Genomic DNA, 13,438 nt, shown 5'->3' with positions numbered 1-13,438 from the left:
GGCGCGCGCCCGGCCGCCCAGGTGGGGCGGACTTGGCTGAGCGCGGCGGGGCAGGGCGTGCGCGGGGGCCAGGAGACGGAGGCGCGCCCTGTGTTTTTTTGAGGTCAGGGCGGATGGCGGGCGGGGGCCCGTCGGCCGGCCCGGGCAGGACAGCCGGGGGTTGGCCGTGGAAGTAGCGCGGCAGGCCAGGCGCTGCTGCTGCTGCTGCTGCTGCTGCTGCTGCTGCCCATTGGCACCCAGGCGCCGGCTGCAGCAGGCAGAGGCCCAGGCCAGACGCGCAGCCCGACGCTCCCTGGTGGTCTAGTGGTTAGGATTCGGCGCTCTCACCGCCGCGGCCCGGGTTCGATTCCCGGTCAGGGAAGCCTTTCTTCTTCCTCGGAGGGCTGGCGTGTGTGCTCTGCCTCCCGCAGTACAGCCCGCCCACTTTTGCACAACCACGCAGCCAACTGCTTGTGCAATGGGGCAACGCACACTGCGCCCCAGCCCCGGCCCCGGCCCAAGCTCTGTGCCTCTGCCTCCGCGGCCGCCCTCAGCTGCTGTCCTTTTCGCCAGCTGCGCCACCTCAGGACCTTTGGCCGCTCCCCACCTCCAGGCTGCTCGCTGTCCCCCTGCTCCCGCGCCTCCCCTGCCAGCCGTTCTGCGACACTCCTGGGCAGCCGGAACACCCCCAACCCAGACGTGGGCACGCGCGCACCAACACACATCCACCCGCACACCCAGGATGCCACAATTCCGGAACAGCCGCACCCCACTCCACACACAGGGACCGGTGCCTGCACGCACTCGGCCTCACGTCCTCACTCACGACATCACCGCCGCCGGCACCACGCACAGGAACGCGTGTGCTTCTGCGTGCGCGCGCACACACACACACTCACACACACAGACACACACACACAGAGACACAGAGGGCACGCCTTCTCTCCCTGCCCGTTGGGCCAGGTGCCAGGTGCCGCGTGCCATGGCCTCCGTGGGTCTGAGAGTCACCAAGCAGCCCAGGGTGCAGTTGCTTTGGTTTTCCCACCGTGAGCCGATCCAGGCTCCCAGGTGGGCTTGGGGCTTGAACACGTGGGAGCTGTCCCAGAGGGGCCCTGCACTTGGCACCCCTCCCCGCCTCCACCCCCCAGGATGCAGGATGCAGGATGCAGGATGCAGGATGCAGATGCGAGACCAGCAGGCTGGAGAGGGCCGGCAAGCTGGAGCCCTGGGCAATGCCGGCGGCTGGCCATCGGTGAGGGAGCCTCCTCCTCCGGGAGGAGGTGGGAGAGGGCTTGCGGACAGCCCGAGAGCCGAGATGACAGCCAGCCAGTGTGTGGGGACAAGGTGGAGGAGAGGGGAGCGGCATACGCTGGCGTTTCACCGTGGGCTCTCTCCGCACGGGAGGGAACCGACCCTCCCGGTCCCTGTCGCGGGCCACGCCACCACGGATTTGGTAGCACGTTCCAATCCCCGCCTCATCTCTGAGCTCGCGCTCTCTGCGTCCCGATTGACGCCTCGATCCCTGCATGCGGTTCTCCGCCCTACTCTGTGCCGGCTCGGCCCTCGTCAAGTAGCGGCTCCGGCTCCTTGTGCCCACACAGGACCTCCAGGGCAAGGGCGGAGCTGCCCAGCCGCTTAGGGCAGGTCTCGGGGGCGACAGGTCGAGGGGACTCAGAGGGCAGCGTCTCAGGCGTGGAGCCTCCCGTGCAGTGGGTTGGGAGGGGCCCGGCCCTGGGCACTGGGGGCGGTGTGTGGGGCGCGTGGCAGGGCTGGAGTCGGGTGTCCGTTCTGGAGGCTGGCATCCCAAGCAGCCTAGGGCCAGGGCGTGAGCCCCCAACGGGGGCCGGCATCAGTCCAGCAGCCGGAAGGCGGGAGGAGTCGTGGAAGGGTGCTAGGGCCAGCCGCGCGTTGGCGATGGTTGGTTGTGAGAGCAGGGTGTGGGGAGACGAAGCGGCGGGGCTTGGCGGCTCAGTGGCCGGCCGGCAGAGCGGCGAGGTCGGAAGTGCAGCGCGTGGGCCCGAAGTGGGTATCAGGAGAGGCAGAGGCTAGGAAGGAGGCAGGGGTGCGAGGGCTGAGGCACTGGGCTAGGCGGGGTTCGGCGGCCAGGGGGGCTGGGGAGCGCGTGTGCCAAGAGTGCTGGTGCAAGGCTGGCCAGAGAGGAGCCCGAGGGAGCGGCTTGCGCAGAGGCACTGCTGGGGCTGCCCAAGCAAAAGGGGAGCAGGAGCTGCATGGGCCGGGAATCGAACCCGGGCCTCCCGCGTGGCAGGCGAGAATTCTACCACTGAACCACCCATGCACCGTCGGCGGGCGCCGCCAGGAGCCGCCACAGGCCCGCAGGCTGATCACCACGAGCTGCTCCGTTGCAGCCGCTTTCCGTGGAGCAGGGCGACCACGCGCAAGCAGAAGGAGCTGCTCCACGCGCCTCTAGGGCCCAGGCTGCTTGGCAAGCTGCCTAGAGTTGAGGATGGGCGGAATGGTTGGCTGGGGTGGGGTTGGAGGGGGTGTGGTGTGGTGTGGTGTGGTGTGGTGGTGGTTGGCCTTGGATGGATGGGTGGGGTTTGGGAGGGACACACACACACTCACACACACACACACACACGAGACAGAGAGAGAGAGAGAGAGAGAGAGAGAGCGAGCTAGAGAGCAAGAGGCAGGCAGACAGAGAAAGAGAGAGAAGCACAGAGCTTCAGCTCCTGCTGGGTTGTTGTCTGCATCCCAGGGCACGGGGAAGGAGGGGCGCTGGAGCCCAGAGAGAGCCAGGATGCAGCCGGCCAGACCCGGCCCTCTGCCCAGGTCCCCGTCAGAGCAGGTGACTCGGGGCGGTCCCCGTGGTGGTGGGCTCGGGTGTGAGCCACGGCTGCAACAGGAGCACCGGCTGAAGGCGGGTGTGTGGCCGGCCGCCACGCTGGGTGGGGCGCGCCTGCCCATGGAGCCCCCCGCCCCGCCCCTGGGGAGGCGGTGGGTCGTGGAGCAGAGCCAACGTGTGCAGCTGGGTGACCGCAGGGCGCCTGGGCCTTTGGCCGGCCACCAACCACTGCCCCGGGTGGTTTTCCCGACTCGTGGCCTCTGTGCCTCCTGCGGCAGCTGTGCTGAGGCCGAGAGAGGCGGGAGCACGGGGTCAGCCAAGGGCTCCGAGGAGCAGGATCCCGGGCAGCGCGCTGTCCCGAGCAGGCAGACAGGCTGGCAGGCGGGAGGCGGGAGGCGGGAGGCGGGAGTGCGCAGCGAGGGCGAGGAGGTGGGACGCGGCCGAAGTGCGCTGCTCTCGGTGGGCTGGCTGCAGACAGGTGTTTAGGGGACGCTCGGGAGGACTCTGGGCGGGCCGCCCGTCGGTTCAGCGCTCTGGGGCTGGCAGGAGGCGGGGAGAGGTGGAGGAGATCTGGGGACTGGGGCTGGGAGGCGGAGGGCCGTGAATGTGCGGAAGGTAGCGGCAGAGGGTGGCGGCAGAGGAGCGGAGGAGCCAGGAAGACTCGGAGGCAGGTGGGTCCCGAGAAGCGGTGTGGTGGGGAGAGGTGGGCGGGAGTGCCTGCGCGCTGGCCAGTTGGAGCGGGGTCCCTGTGGCGAGTGCCACGTGTGGGCCGGCAAGGCGGGGTCTCGCTCGCGACGGCTGGAGAGGCGGAGCGGCGAGCGGCGTGTTGCACGACGGGCGCGAGGCTGGCCCGGGCGTGCCAAAAAGGCGTGCTTGTCAGGAGTGGGATTCGAACCCACGCCTCCAGGGGAGACTGCGACCTGAACGCAGCGCCTTAGACCGCTCGGCCATCCTGACGGCGGGCCGGGTGGCGCGGCCGTTCCCTTGGCTGGGGGAGCGCGCCAGGGACTGCGGCCTTGGTCCGTCGCGCCGCCTGGGCCCTGGGCTGCGGGGCCAGGGCGCAGGCCGCCGGGCGCGCGGGGCGCGCGGGGCGCGCGGTTCCCGGGGCAGCTCCGCGCGGTTCCCGGGGCTTGCAGGGCGCCGCTGCCCGGTTCTGGAGGCCGCACGGGGCACCCGGCAGCACCCCGGGACGCATCCCAGACGGGCCGCCCGCTCCTTCCAGTTCGCAGCGCTACCCCCTGCCCCCGTTGTGCCCCGCCCAGCGGGTCGTCGTGGTCTTCCTCCTCCTCCTCCTCCTCTCCCTCTGGGTTTTCCTGGGGGTGCTCTTCCTCCTCTTCCTCGCTGTGCCCCTCCGCTGGCTCTTCTCCCCTCTCCTCTTGCTGCTGCTGCTGCTGCTCTTCCTCATCTTCATCCTCCTCCCTGGCTTCCCCTGGGTCCTCCGGTTGGTTGGCTCTATGCTCCTGGAAGCTAGCATGTTGTGGTCCCGGGCCGGGGAGTCCACGTGGGGCGAAGGCACTAGGTTGCGGGGACCGGGGACTGGGGACTGGGGACGGGTGGCGGTTGGCCCTGGAGCCGGTGTGTGGGCGGTGGAGGGCAGGGGTCGGGTGCGGGCGGGCGGGCGGGCGCAGAGGGGTCGAGGGGACCCGAGGGTGGCCGCCGCCGTCCTCGTTAGTATAGTGGTGAGTATCCCCGCCTGTCACGCGGGAGACCGGGGTTCGATTCCCCGACGGGGAGGCAAGCCGCCCTTTTTGGCCAGGCCCCGCACGCCGGCCCCCGCACGCGGAGCACCAGGGACCGTGTGGCCTGCGGGCCCCGGACACGCACCCGTGTTGGGCGCACAGGGCGCGGCGCGCGCGAGGAGTTTTCGCTCGCCCACGGTCGGTCGCCACCGACCGACAGGGCTTGGTGCGCTTGGTGCGCTTGGTGCGCTTGGTGCGCTTGGTGCGCTTGGTGCGCTAGGTGCGCTAGGTGCGCTAGGTGGGCTAGGTGCGCTGGGTGAGGGGGCGCGGACGAGCCGGGGAGCGAGCCTGCGGGTGCGGTCGGTCGCCTGGCCGTCGGACCTCTGGTGCACGAGGGCTTGGACGAGCCAGCTGAGGGCGGACGCGGACGCGGAGACGGATACGGACGCGCGCGCCGCCGGGGCTCCGCTGGATCCGGAGGCCGGGGCCCAGGAGTAAGGAGACCTGGAGCCGCTGGGCGGAGGCGGGCGCGTGCGCAGACGGAGAAGCGGCTGGCGTGCGTGTGGATGCGCGAGGGCGGCCTTGGGGTGGCAGCGGGGACGTGCGGGCGAGGCGCGCCGTCGGGGCACGGGGGCGGCGGGGCGCTCCGGGCAAGCCGGGCGGCGCGTGGCCAGGCCGGCCTCGGCGGGAGGCGTTGGTGGTATAGTGGTGAGCATAGCTGCCTTCCAAGCAGTTGACCCGGGTTCGATTCCCGGCCAACGCAGCGCGCCCACCTTTTGGCAGAGGCGGTGGTCGTGGCGCGCGCCCGGCCGCCCAGGTGGGGCGGACTTGGCTGAGCGCGGCGGGGCAGGGCGTGCGCGGGGGCCAGGAGACGGAGGCGCGCCCTGTGTTTTTTTGAGGTCAGGGCGGATGGCGGGCGGGGGCCCGTCGGCCGGCCCGGGCAGGACAGCCGGGGGTTGGCCGTGGAAGTAGCGCGGCAGGCCAGGCGCTGCTGCTGCTGCTGCTGCTGCTGCTGCTGCTGCTGCTGCCCATTGGCACCCAGGCGCCGGCTGCAGCAGGCAGAGGCCCAGGCCAGACGCGCAGCCCGACGCTCCCTGGTGGTCTAGTGGTTAGGATTCGGCGCTCTCACCGCCGCGGCCCGGGTTCGATTCCCGGTCAGGGAAGCCTTTCTTCTTCCTCGGAGGGCTGGCGTGTGTGCTCTGCCTCCCGCAGTACAGCCCGCCCACTTTTGCACAACCACGCAGCCAACTGCTTGTGCAATGGGGCAACGCACACTGCGCCCCAGCCCCGGCCCCGGCCCCGGCCCAAGCTCTGTGCCTCTGCCTCCGCGGCCGCCCTCAGCTGCTGTCCTTTTCGCCAGCTGCGCCACCTCAGGACCTTTGGCCGCTCCCCACCTCCAGGCTGCTCGCTGTCCCCCTGCTCCCGCGCCTCCCCTGCCAGCCTTTCTGCGACACTCCTGGGCAGCCGGAACACCCCCAACCCAGACGTGGGCACGCGCGCACCAACACACAGCCACCCGCACACCCAGGATGCCACAATTCCGGAACAGCCGCACCCCACTCCACACACAGGGACCGGTGCCTGCACGCACTCGGCCTCACGTCCTCACTCACGACATCACCGCCGCCGGCACCACGCACAGGAACGCGTGTGCTTCTGCGTGCGCGCGCACACACACACACTCACACACACAGACACACACACACAGAGACACAGAGGGCACGCCTTCTCTCCCTGCCCGTTGGGCCAGGTGCCAGGTGCCGCGTGCCATGGCCTCCGTGGGTCTGAGAGTCACCAAGCAGCCCAGGGTGCAGTTGCTTTGGTTTTCCCACCGTGAGCCGATCCAGGCTCCCAGGTGGGCTCGGGGCTTGAACACGTGGGAGCTGTCCCAGAGGGGCCCTGCACTTGGCACCCCTCCCCGCCTCCACCCCCCAGGATGCAGGATGCAGGATGCAGGATGCAGGATGCAGATGCGAGACCAGCAGGCTGGAGAGGGCCGGCAAGCTGGAGCCCTGGGCAATGCCGGCGGCTGGCCATCGGTGAGGGAGCCTCCTCCTCCGGGAGGAGGTGGGAGAGGGCTTGCGGACAGCCCGAGAGCCGAGATGACAGCCAGCCAGTGTGTGGGGACAAGGTGGAGGAGAGGGGAGCGGCATACGCTGGCGTTTCACCGTGGGCTCTCTCCGCACGGGAGGGAACCGACCCTCCCGGTCCCTGTCGCGGGCCACGCCACCACGGATTTGGTAGCACGTTCCAATCCCCGCCTCATCTCTGAGCTCGCGCTCTCTGCGTCCCGATTGACGCCTCGATCCCTGCATGCGGTTCTCCGCCCTACTCTGTGCCGGCTCGGCCCTCGTCAAGTAGCGGCTCCGGCTCCTTGTGCCCACACAGGACCTCCAGGGCAAGGGCGGAGCTGCCCAGCCGCTTAGGGCAGGTCTCGGGGGCGACAGGTCGAGGGGACTCAGAGGGCAGCGTCTCAGGCGTGGAGCCTCCCGTGCAGTGGGTTGGGAGGGGCCCGGCCCTGGGCACTGGGGGCGGTGTGTGGGGCGCGTGGCAGGGCTGGAGTCGGGTGTCCGTTCTGGAGGCTGGCATCCCAAGCAGCCTAGGGCCAGGGCGTGAGCCCCCAACGGGGGCCGGCATCAGTCCAGCAGCCGGAAGGCGGGAGGAGTCGTGGAAGGGTGCTAGGGCCAGCCGCGCGTTGGCGATGGTTGGTTGTGAGAGCAGGGTGTGGGGAGACGAAGCGGCGGGGCTTGGCGGCTCAGTGGCCGGCCGGCAGAGCGGCGAGGTCGGAAGTGCAGCGCGTGGGCCCGAAGTGGGTATCAGGAGAGGCAGAGGCTAGGAAGGAGGCAGGGGTGCGAGGGCTGAGGCACTGGGCTAGGCGGGGTTCGGCGGCCAGGGGGGCTGGGGAGCGCGTGTGCCAAGAGTGCTGGTGCAAGGCTGGCCAGAGAGGAGCCCGAGGGAGCGGCTTGCGCAGAGGCACTGCTGGGGCTGCCCAAGCAAAAGGGGAGCAGGAGCTGCATGGGCCGGGAATCGAACCCGGGCCTCCCGCGTGGCAGGCGAGAATTCTACCACTGAACCACCCATGCACCGTCGGCGGGCGCCGCCAGGAGCCGCCACAGGCCCGCAGGCTGATCACCACGAGCTGCTCCGTTGCAGCCGCTTTCCGTGGAGCAGGGCGACCACGCGCAAGCAGAAGGAGCTGCTCCACGCGCCTCTAGGGCCCAGGCTGCTTGGCAAGCTGCCTAGAGTTGAGGATGGGCGGAATGGTTGGCTGGGGTGGGGTTGGAGGGGGTGTGGTGTGGTGTGGTGTGGTGTGGTGGTGGTTGGCCTTGGATGGATGGGTGGGGTTTGGGAGGGACACACACACACTCACACACACACACACACACGAGACAGAGAGAGAGAGAGAGAGAGAGAGAGAGCGAGCTAGAGAGCAAGAGGCAGGCAGACAGAGAAAGAGAGAGAAGCACAGAGCTTCAGCTCCTGCTGGGTTGTTGTCTGCATCCCAGGGCACGGGGAAGGAGGGGCGCTGGAGCCCAGAGAGAGCCAGGATGCAGCCGGCCAGACCCGGCCCTCTGCCCAGGTCCCCGTCAGAGCAGGTGACTCGGGGCGGTCCCCGTGGTGGTGGGCTCGGGTGTGAGCCACGGCTGCAACAGGAGCACCGGCTGAAGGCGGGTGTGTGGCCGGCCGCCACGCTGGGTGGGGCGCGCCTGCCCATGGAGCCCCCCGCCCCGCCCCTGGGGAGGCGGTGGGTCGTGGAGCAGAGCCAACGTGTGCAGCTGGGTGACCGCAGGGCGCCTGGACCTTCGGCCGGCCACCAACCACTGCCCCGGGTGGTTTTCCCGACTCGTGGCCTCTGTGCCTCCTGAGGCAGCTGTGCTGAGGCCGAGAGAGGCGGGAGCACGGGGTCAGCCAAGGGCTCCGAGGAGCAGGATCCCGGGCAGCGCGCTGTCCCGAGCAGGCAGACAGGCTGGCAGGCGGGAGGCGGGAGGCGGGAGTGCGCAGCGAGGGCGAGGAGGTGGGACGCGGCCGAAGTGCGCTGCTCTCGGTGGGCTGGCTGCAGACAGGTGTTTAGGGGACGCTCGGGAGGACTCTGGGCGGGCCGCCCGTCGGTTCAGCGCTCTGGGGCTGGCAGGAGGCGGGGAGAGGTGGAGGAGATCTGGGGACTGGGGCTGGGAGGCGGAGGGCCGTGAATGTGCGGAAGGTAGCGGCAGAGGGTGGCGGCAGAGGAGCGGAGGAGCCAGGAAGACTCGGAGGCAGGTGGGTCCCGAGAAGCGGTGTGGTGGGGAGAGGTGGGCGGGAGTGCCTGCGCGCTGGCCAGTTGGAGCGGGGTCCCTGTGGCGAGTGCCACGTGTGGGCCGGCAAGGCGGGGTCTCGCTCGCGACGGCTGGAGAGGCGGAGCGGCGAGCGGCGTGTTGCACGACGGGCGCGAGGCTGGCCCGGGCGTGCCAAAAAGGCGTGCTTGTCAGGAGTGGGATTCGAACCCACGCCTCCAGGGGAGACTGCGACCTGAACGCAGCGCCTTAGACCGCTCGGCCATCCTGACGGCGGGCCGGGTGGCGCGGCCGTTCCCTTGGCTGGGGGAGCGCGCCAGGGACTGCGGCCTTGGTCCGTCGCGCCGCCTGGGCCCTGGGCTGCGGGGCCAGGGCGCAGGCCGCCGGGCGCGCGGGGCGCGCGGGGCGCGCGGGGCGCGCGGTTCCCGGGGCAGCTCCGCGCGGTTCCCGGGGCTTGCAGGGCGCCGCTGCCCGGTTCTGGAGGCCGCACGGGGCACCCGGCAGCACCCCGGGACGCATCCCAGACGGGCCGCCCGCTCCTTCCAGTTCGCAGCGCTACCCCCTGCCCCCGTTGTGCCCCGCCCAGCGGGTCGTCGTGGTCTTCCTCCTCCTCCTCCTCCTCTCCCTCTGGGTTTTCCTGGGGGTGCTCTTCCTCCTCTTCCTCGCTGTGCCCCTCCGCTGGCTCTTCTCCCCTCTCCTCTTGCTGCTGCTGCTGCTGCTGCTGCTCTTCCTCATCTTCATCCTCCTCCCTGGCTTCCCCTGGGTCCTCCGGTTGGTTGGCTCTATGCTCCTGGAAGCTAGCATGTTGTGGTCCCGGGCCGGGGAGTCCACGTGGGGCGAAGGCACTAGGTTGCGGGGACCGGGGACTGGGGACTGGGGACGGGTGGCGGTTGGCCCTGGAGCCGGTGTGTGGGCGGTGGAGGGCAGGGGTCGGGTGCGGGCGGGCGGGCGGGCGCAGAGGGGTCGAGGGGACCCGAGGGTGGCCGCCGCCGTCCTCGTTAGTATAGTGGTGAGTATCCCCGCCTGTCACGCGGGAGACCGGGGTTCGATTCCCCGACGGGGAGGCAAGCCGCCCTTTTTGGCCAGGCCCCGCACGCCGGCCCCCGCACGCGGAGCACCAGGGACCGTGTGGCCTGCGGGCCCCGGACACGCACCCGTGTTGGGCGCACAGGGCGCGGCGCGCGCGAGGAGTTTTCGCTCGCTCACGGTCGGTCGCGACCGACCGACAGGGCTTGGTGCGCTTGGTGCGCTTGGTGCGCTTGGTGCGCTAGGTGCGCTAGGTGCGCTAGGTGCGCTGGGTGAGGGGGCGCGGACGAGCCGGGGAGCGAGCCTGCGGGTGCGGTCGGTCGCCTGGCCGTCGGACCTCTGGTGCACGAGGGCTTGGACGAGCCAGCTGAGGGCGGACGCGGACGCGGAGACGGATACGGATACGGACGCGCGCGCCGCCGGGGCTCCGCTGGATCCGGAGGCCGGGGCCCAGGAGTAAGGAGACCTGGAGCCGCTGGGCGGAGGCGGGCGCGTGCGCAGACGGAGAAGCGGCTGGCGTGCGTGTGGATGCGCGAGGGCGGCCTTGGGGTGGCAGCGGGGACGTGCGGGCGAGGCGCGCCGTCGGGGCACGGGGGCGGCGGGGCGCTCCGGGCAAGCCGGGCGGCGCGTGGCCAGGCCGGCCTCGGCGGGAGGCGTTGGTGGTATAGTGGTGAGCATAGCTGCCTTCCAAGCAGTTGACCCGGGTTCGATTCCCGGCCAACGCAGCGCGCCCACCTTTTGGCAGAGGCGGTGGTCGTGGCGCGCGCCCGGCCGCCCAGGTGGGGCGGACTTGGCTGAGCGCGGCGGGGCAGGGCGTGCGCGGGGGCCAGGAGACGGAGGCGCGCCCTGTGTTTTTTTGAGGTCAGGGCGGATGTCGGGCGGGGGCCCGTCGGCCGGCCCGGGCAGGACAGCCGGGGGTTGGCCGTGGAAGTAGCGCGGCAGGCCAGGCGCTGCTGCTGCTGCTGCTGCTGCTGCTGCTGCTGCCCATTGGCACCCAGGCGCCGGCTGCAGCAGGCAGAGGCCCAGGCCAGACGCGCAGCCCGACGCTCCCTGGTGGTCTAGTGGTTAGGATTCGGCGCTCTCACCGCCGCGGCCCGGGTTCGATTCCCGGTCAGGGAAGCCTTTCTTCTTCCTCGGAGGGCTGGCGTGTGTGCTCTGCCTCCCGCAGTACAGCCCGCCCACTTTTGCACAACCACGCAGCCAACTGCTTGTGCAATGGGGCAACGCACACTGCGCCCCAGCCCCGGCCCCGGCCACGGCCCAAGCTCTGTGCCTCTGCCTCCGCGGCCGCCCTCAGCTGCTGTCCTTTTCGCCAGCTGCGCCACCTCAGGACCTTTGGCCGCTCCCCACCTCCAGGCTGCTCGCTGTCCCCCTGCTCCCGCGCCTCCCCTGCCAGCCGTTCTGCGACACTCCTGGGCAGCCGGAACACCCCCAACCCAGACGTGGGCACGCGCGCACCAACACACAGCCACCCGCACACCCAGGATGCCACAATTCCGGAACAGCCGCACCCCACTCCACACACAGGGACCGGTGCCTGCACGCACTCGGCCTCACGTCCTCACTCACGACATCACCGCCGCCGGCACCACGCACAGGAACGCGTGTGCTTCTGCGTGTGCGCGCACACACACACTCACACACACAGACACACACACACAGAGACACAGAGGGCACGCCTTCTCTCCCTGCCCGTTGGGCCAGGTGCCAGGTGCCGCGTGCCATGGCCTCCGTGGGTCTGAGAGTCACCAAGCAGCCCAGGGTGCAGTTGCTTTGGTTTTCCCACCGTGAGCCGATCCAGGCTCCCAGGTGGGCTCGGGGCTTGAACACGTGGGAGCTGTCCCAGAGGGGCCCTGCACTTGGCACCCCTCCCCGCCTCCACCCCCCAGGATGCAGGATGCAGGATGCAGGATGCAGGATGCAGGATGCAGATGCGAGACCAGCAGGCTGGAGAGGGCCGGCAAGCTGGAGCCCTGGGCAATGCCGGCGGCTGGCCATCGGTGAGGGAGCCTCCTCCTCCGGGAGGAGGTGGGAGAGGGCTTGCGGACAGCCCGAGAGCCGAGATGACAGCCAGCCAGTGTGTGGGGACAAGGTGGAGGAGAGGGGAGCGGCATACGCTGGCGTTTCACCGTGGGCTCTCTCCGCACGGGAGGGAACCGACCCTCCCGGTCCCTGTCGCGGGCCACGCCACCACGGATTTGGTAGCACGTTCCAATCCCCGCCTCATCTCTGAGCTCGCGCTCTCTGCGTCCCGATTGACGCCTCGATCCCTGCATGCGGTTCTCCGCCCTACTCTGTGCCGGCTCGGCCCTCGTCAAGTAGCGGCTCCGGCTCCTTGTGCCCACACAGGACCTCCAGGGCAAGGGCGGAGCTGCCCAGCCGCTTAGGGCAGGTCTCGGGGGCGACAGGTCGAGGGGACTCAGAGGGCAGCGTCTCAGGCGTGGAGCCTCCCGTGCAGTGGGTTGGGAGGGGCCCGGCCCTGGGCACTGGGGGCGGTGTGTGGGGCGCGTGGCAGGGCTGGAGTCGGGTGTCCGTTCTGGAGGCTGGCATCCCAAGCAGCCTAGGGCCAGGGCGTGAGCCCCCAACGGGGGCCGGCATCAGTCCAGCAGCCGGAAGGCGGGAGGAGTCGTGGAAGGGTGCTAGGGCCAGCCGCGCGTTGGCGATGGTTGGTTGTGAGAGCAGGGTGTGGGGAGACGAAGCGGCGGGGCTTGGCGGCTCAGTGGCCGGCCGGCAGAGCGGCGAGGTCGGAAGTGCAGCGCGTGGGCCCGAAGTGGGTATCAGGAGAGGCAGAGGCTAGGAAGGAGGCAGGGGTGCGAGGGCTGAGGCACTGGGCTAGGCGGGGTTCGGCGGCCAGGGGGGCTGGGGAGCGCGTGTGCCAAGAGTGCTGGTGCAAGGCTGGCCAGAGAGGAGCCCGAGGGAGCGGCTTGCGCAGAGGCACTGCTGGGGCTGCCCAAGCAAAAGGGGAGCAGGAGCTGCATGGGCCGGGAATCGAACCCGGGCCTCCCGCGTGGCAGGCGAGAATTCTACCACTGAACCACCCATGCACCGTCGGCGGGCGCCGCCAGGAGCCGCCACAGGCCCGCAGGCTGATCACCACGAGCTGCTCCGTTGCAGCCGCTTTCCGTGGAGCAGGGCGACCACGCGCAAGCAGAAGGAGCTGCTCCACGCGCCTCTAGGGCCCAGGCTGCTTGGCAAGCTGCCTAGAGTTGAGGATGGGCGGAATGGTTGGCTGGGGTGGGGTTGGAGGGGGTGTGGTGTGGTGTGGTGTGGTGTGGTGGTGGTTGGCCTTGGATGGATGGGTGGGGTTTGGGAGGGACACACACACACTCACACACACACACACACACGAGACAGAGAGAGAGAGAGAGAGAGAGAGAGCGAGCGAGCTAGAGAGCAAGAGGCAGGCAGACAGAGAAAGAGAGAGAAGCACAGAGCTTCAGCTCCTGCTGGGTTGTTGTCTGCATCCCAGGGCACGGGGAAGGAGGGGCGCTGGAGCCCAGAGAGAGCCAGGATGCAGCCGGCCAGACCCGGCCCTCTGCCCAGGTCCCCGTCAGAGCAGGTGACTCGGGGCGGTCCCCGTGGTGGTGGGCTCGGGTGTGAGCCACGGCTGCAACAGGAGCACCGGCTGAAGGCGGGTGTGTGGCCGGCCGCCACGCTGGGTGGGGCGCGCCTGCCCA

General features: G+C 70.4%; 5 non-coding genes across 5 annotated transcripts; all 5 read right to left on the bottom strand.

Annotated features, from left to right (window-relative positions):
- Positions 1-2,204: 2,204 nt before the first annotated feature.
- TRNAG-GCC (transfer RNA glycine (anticodon GCC)) lies at positions 2,205-2,275 on the bottom strand. The gene has a single exon. It is a non-coding gene; the product is annotated as a tRNA-Gly (tRNA).
- A 1,384-nt stretch (positions 2,276-3,659) lies between these two features.
- TRNAL-CAG (transfer RNA leucine (anticodon CAG)) lies at positions 3,660-3,742 on the bottom strand. The gene has a single exon. It is a non-coding gene; the product is annotated as a tRNA-Leu (tRNA).
- A 3,734-nt stretch (positions 3,743-7,476) lies between these two features.
- On the bottom strand, positions 7,477-7,547 carry TRNAG-GCC (transfer RNA glycine (anticodon GCC)). The gene has a single exon. It is a non-coding gene; the product is annotated as a tRNA-Gly (tRNA).
- Positions 7,548-8,924: 1,377 nt separating this feature from the next.
- TRNAL-CAG (transfer RNA leucine (anticodon CAG)) lies at positions 8,925-9,007 on the bottom strand. The gene has a single exon. It is a non-coding gene; the product is annotated as a tRNA-Leu (tRNA).
- Positions 9,008-12,734: 3,727 nt separating this feature from the next.
- TRNAG-GCC (transfer RNA glycine (anticodon GCC)) lies at positions 12,735-12,805 on the bottom strand. The gene has a single exon. It is a non-coding gene; the product is annotated as a tRNA-Gly (tRNA).
- Positions 12,806-13,438: the final 633 nt, after the last annotated feature.

This window comes from Oryctolagus cuniculus, chromosome 7, assembly GCF_051225735.1.
Source record: "Oryctolagus cuniculus isolate XC-2025 breed Fujian yellow rabbit chromosome 7, ASM5122573v1, whole genome shotgun sequence".
Taxonomy (NCBI): Eukaryota; Metazoa; Chordata; class Mammalia; order Lagomorpha; family Leporidae; genus Oryctolagus; species Oryctolagus cuniculus.
Note: the sequence above shows the minus strand (reverse complement) of the source record. Positions and strands in the feature narration are given on the sequence as shown.